General features: G+C 49.6%; 1 protein-coding gene across 4 annotated transcripts in view; it reads left to right on the top strand.

The window, feature by feature from the left end:
• The window catches only part of CALCRL (calcitonin receptor like receptor), a 122224-nt gene that overhangs the window by 62235 nt on the left and 54958 nt on the right, over window positions 1–5031 (top strand). For 3 of the 4 annotated variants that reach the window (XM_025205323.1, XM_025205327.1, XM_025205324.1), the window contains exon 2: window positions 3950–4082. The exons of the other annotated variant lie outside the window; for it this stretch is intronic. The gene's annotated coding sequence lies outside the window, so the exon portion shown is untranslated. The remainder of the gene's footprint in view (window positions 1–3949; window positions 4083–5031) is intronic. 4 annotated transcript variants of the gene reach the window in all.

Below are 5031 nucleotides of genomic sequence, written 5' to 3'. Positions count from 1 at the left end.
CTTGCCACTTTCCCCCCCCCCCACACACTTGTCCCCCATTGTCCCTCCCCCTACCCCTGCAGCCTCAGTTTGCCTTGATTCCCCCTTTGCCTGTTCCCCACTCAAGTCCTTTCCATGCTGCTTCTGTCTTTTGCAGCCTCAGATCCCTGCTCCACCTTCCCCCTGCCTGCCCCTTCCCCTTTGCTCTGCATCACCTTTGCTCTGCATCACCTGGCTCCATCCCTACTGTAGCCTGGGGCATGGAGCATAGCTCCAGCCTGGCCCCATAGCAGAAGCATGGAGCTGGCACCCAGCACTATACATGATCCAGGTTGCAGTGAGGGCAGAACTTGCTGGCATGGAGCAAAGGTAAGGAGAAGTGCAGCAGAGCAGAAGAAATGGAGAATGGCAGGGGGGGGGGGGGGGGGAGAGGCAGTGGGGGGGGGGACAGGAACCAGCTGTGGTTGTGGCTGCAGCTGCAGTTCCACCTTCAGCTCCAACCCCAGGTTTGGGCCAGAGCCACCGCAGCTGCTTGCCCTCCTGCTCTCCCACCTCCTCCTCCCCTGCCACCACACACTTCCTCATAATTGACTGTAAGACAAGGGTCTTTTTTCCCATGTTAAATGAGCAGAAAAACCTTTTATAATAATCAAGTAAATACGGTATTCCATCTCTAATGTGTAAGTCAATAATCAGTGGCTAACTTATTGAATCTCCCTCCAGCATGGAATAGCCTGAAAGGGCTCATGGTGCGAACATATACTGTCTTCTGTAAAGCTGCATTTGTACTGGGCTTATTTTTAATATACTGAAGTTAATTTCAACTCCCGAATGATACCTGGTCTCTTTCATTATACGATTGTCAATTACAGCCAACACACAGCTTGATAGCATCAGTATGTTATCCCCATATTATTTTTTTGGGTTGCTAACCAGAATTGGTGATAAATGGAGTTTATTTTCATAGTAAAAATGTTTTTTGATAAACATCAAACCCAGTGTTTTTGTCAGAAACAGTATTTTAGTCAAAAAAATGAATTTCTTAAGTTCTAAAATACCTCTGCAGCACTTCCTAGGAATTGCTTTTTGGGTTCCTCATGCTCCCATTATCTTCTATATAGTCTTCCTGGTTGGAATTCACTTTCCACAATACATCCAGTCTCTACTTTTGGGGAAAAGTAGTACATCAAGACAGTCACAAGGTTACAATCGATCTCCAGCTAGAAGGGCCTGGTCGATAGAGGCAGGTACGAGTATGGGGCAACCAATTCTGACTCCCATACACCAATATTGCAGCATTTCAGTTTCAAAATACTAGTTTCTGGTCAACATGTATACATGCACAACATGCATGTTTGTTTGTTTCTAAACATTCACTTTTAATTTTTACTAAAAATCAACATTTTTGACAACCTGATACTTTTGTGAGAAAGTATTTGTTTGAAAAATCATATATTATTGAAAAAAAATATTTTTGATGGGAAATCAAAAAATATTTGATCCTCCTGGCCTTCCAGCCTTACAATCTATGAATCTTATATTATCTTCAGGGCCTCATTGGCTAGGAACTGACATTACACATAAACCAGTTTAAGTCATCAGAAACTGGTTTACGCCTGTAACAGAATATAAGTTCAGTGCACATAAACCAGTTTCAAAAGGGCTGAGACTGGTTTAAGATAAATCTGGTTGAATATAGTATCGGACTTAACTGATTTGGGTCAAGCTGGTTTATGAAACTTCTATCCCAGACCACTTCCTGGTTTAAGTTAAATCAGAGTCCTCCACCATGCTCTGTAGACCTGGGCTGGGCTGTCTGTTCCAGCCAAGCAGGGTTGGCCCCACCCCTCTCTTCCCTATCCAGAGCACTATCACTGCTCTGGCTGGCTGAGAAAAAGATGGGGATGGGAAACCCTGCACTGGAGTGCTGCTGGGTCTGCCTGGCAAGGGGGCAGCAGCCCTTGCCAGGTGTCCCTATCCCCTAAACCCCCTCACTGCTCCAGTGCCAGAAGCGATGGCAGGGCCAGACCCCAGTAGCCTGAGGGGAAGCAGAGGTTTAATCCTCGCATTGAGGGCAGGGCAGCACAGGCACCAATAGGCTCTGATAGGCACTGATAGGGTCCATTGCCTCCCCCCACCACTGTCCACACCCCTGACCTGTAGAAGCTTGTCCCACAGCCCAGGAGTGCAGCCCAGTCCAGCCTGGCCCTGAGGCCCAGGAGAGTAGGCAGTGACTGGGCCACGGCAGTACACCCCTTCTCCTGGTAGTGGAGAGAACCATTGCGGCAGGCAGAGGTGAGGCACCTGTCACCTACTGCCTGCTTATGGTGCTGTTGGGTGCCTGGGGTGGGCTGCCACAAGCCAGTTGCTGCCTAAGCCCCTGGGCCACAGAGGCAGGCCAAACCGACCTGCACTCCTGGCCCACAGGGCCAGCCTGGACCAGATTGTGACAGTCCATTGCCTCTCCCAGCCACTGCCCAAGACCCTGGCCCACCACAACCTACCCTGAGTGCCTGGTGCTACCACAAGCAGGTGGCAGGTGATTCAGCTGTGCTCACAGCAATAGTTTAGGGAGGGGTTGGGGAGCCACTGCAGCCCTCTTGTAAACCATGGCCCCCATGTGGGGCTGGAGGTGGCAGGTACTGAAACGCCCCCCCTCGGGCTGCCCCAGCCCAGGAGGAACCAGTTAGAGTGGCTTCCCCCCTCGCTGCACCCAGGTCACATCCCTCCTCCCCACAGCCAGCTGGCCACTCCTTGGAGGGACTCAGCCTAGGACACTGTGCTGGTGCCCCCTCGCTGCTGCTACCTGCCATGGGGGATTAAACCCCACCCCTTCCCTCAGGCTACTAGCATCCAGCTACTGCAGCCCCAGGTGCATGAGCTAAGCCTGTCAGTGCTCACACCACCAACCCCCCTGCAATGAGGGGATTAAACCTCCCTTTCCCTCAGGCTACTGGGGTCTGGCCCCACCCCTGCTGCCAGCCAGTGAGTGAGCAACGATCGGAGGGGGGCTGGGAACCCCTGACAGGCTGTTTCCCCCTGCCCCACCAGGCAGACCCCCAGCTGGGGTCTCTGTAGGCCAGGGTGGGGAGTTTAAACATCTCCCCAGTCATACTTAGGCTTGTCTAAGCCTTGCCACACCCCCTCTAGCTTAGTTTCCCTCCAGCCAAGGGCTCACTCTAGCATCCCTCAGCTTCTGACCTGAGCCACTGTAGGCATGTGCCTGCATTTCCAGAGTCAAAAGTGAATGTCTGTTCACTACCTTATTGGTTCAGTCTACTCGGGTTAGACTAACCTGCAAAGAATCAATTCAGGCTCCAGCTTTTTTAAAGCCTGTCCCTAGTTATTAATTCTACATACACACTAAAAAAAAAAGATATCCTCCATGTTTTGGGGGTATAGGTTGTAGCTATGTTGGTAAGAACATAAGCAGACACAGGTTTTTTTGGGTAAATCCAATATCTTTTATTAGACTAAGTAAAGTTACTTAAATGTCATTATGCCAGGGGCATCAACACATGTAATTAATGCAACTGAATACACTCCAGCTCAATTTCAGCCCGAGTAAATTAATTCCAATGTTGCCATGTACGTGTGCATTTAAGTTCAGGAATTTACTGTGCTTCCAGATACCACTTGTATCTGATGGGACTATCCAGCGCTGCAGTAAATTAGTCTATTGAACCCTAATTGTTACACATGTGTAGACAGTGATACTTTACTGTGCAGCAAATTAGTGTACTGCATAGTAAGGCATTTTGTGTAAACATGCCCAGCAAGAACTCAAGTTCCCTAGGCTTCTTCAAACAATAGTGTTGAAATAGCCTCTGCTATTAACGACTGCTTTCTATTATAGTCTTCAAATGTCTCAACCTTCATATTTTCTAAGTTAAATATTTCTTTTGCATTATTTGCTCTTCCAACACTTCCTAAGTTAATGTCACCTGTGGCTTCCATTTATGTTTTTCAGATCATTAATAGGACCCCATTCTATCAACAGTTCATAGAATCATAGAAGTAGGGTCGGAAGGGACCTTGTAGATCTTCAAGTCTGACCCCCTGCCTGGGCAGGAGGGAAACTGGGCTCAACAGACCCCAGCCAGGTAGGCATCAAGCCGCTTCTTAAAGACCCCCAGGGTAGGAGCCAGCACCACTTCGCTTGGAAGTTGGTTCCAGATCCTAGCCGCCCTAACTCTGAAGTAGTTCTTATGGATGTCTAATCTAAACCTACTCTCCAACAACTTGTGGCCATTATTCCTTGTTATCCCAGGGGGTGCTAGGGGAAACAAGGTCTCCCCCAAACCCTTCTGGTCCCCCCTAGTGAGTTTATAGATGGTCACCAGGTCCCCCCTCAGCCTTCTCTTGTGAAGGCTAAACAGGTTCAGGTCCTGTAGCCTCTCATTGTAAGTTCTGCCCTGCTGTCCCCGGATCATGCGGGTGGCCCTCCTCTGGACCCTCTCAATGTTGTCCACATCCCTCTTGAAATGGGGTGCCCAGAACTGGACACAGTACTCCAGCTGTGGCCTGACCAGTGTTGCGTAGAGGGAGAGGATCACCTCCTTGGCCCTACTTGAGATGCACCTGTGGATGCACGATAAGACAAGGCTCTCACTGGGATTGTAGAGAAACAGCAGCAGGACGCCAGACTACCAAGCGTAGATCCTGAGATGGTGCAGAGGCACTTGGAGGAACTGGATGCCTTTAAGTCGGCAGGCCCAGATGAGCTCCATCCGAGGGTACTGAAGGCACTGGCTGACGTCATTGTGCAGCTACTGGCGGGAATATTTGAACACTCATGGCACACGGGCCAGGTCCCGGAGGCCTGGAAAAGGACCAATGTGGTCCCCATTTTCAAGAAGGGGATGAAGGAGGACCCAGGCAACTATAGGCCAGTCAGTCTAACCTCCATGCTAGGAAAAGTCTTTGAAAAAATTATCAAGGCTTACATTTGCGAGAGCCCGGCAGGAAAAATTATGCTGAGGGGAAACCAGCACGGGTTCATAGCAGGTAGATCATGCCTGACTAATCTAGTCTCTTTTTATGACCAGGTTA

This window comes from Alligator sinensis, unplaced genomic scaffold (assembly GCF_000455745.1).
Source record: "Alligator sinensis unplaced genomic scaffold, ASM45574v1 scaffold67_1, whole genome shotgun sequence".
Taxonomy (NCBI): Eukaryota; Metazoa; Chordata; order Crocodylia; family Alligatoridae; genus Alligator; species Alligator sinensis.
The sequence above is the reverse complement of the archived record's forward strand: the minus strand, read 5'-3'. Positions and strand labels throughout refer to the sequence as shown.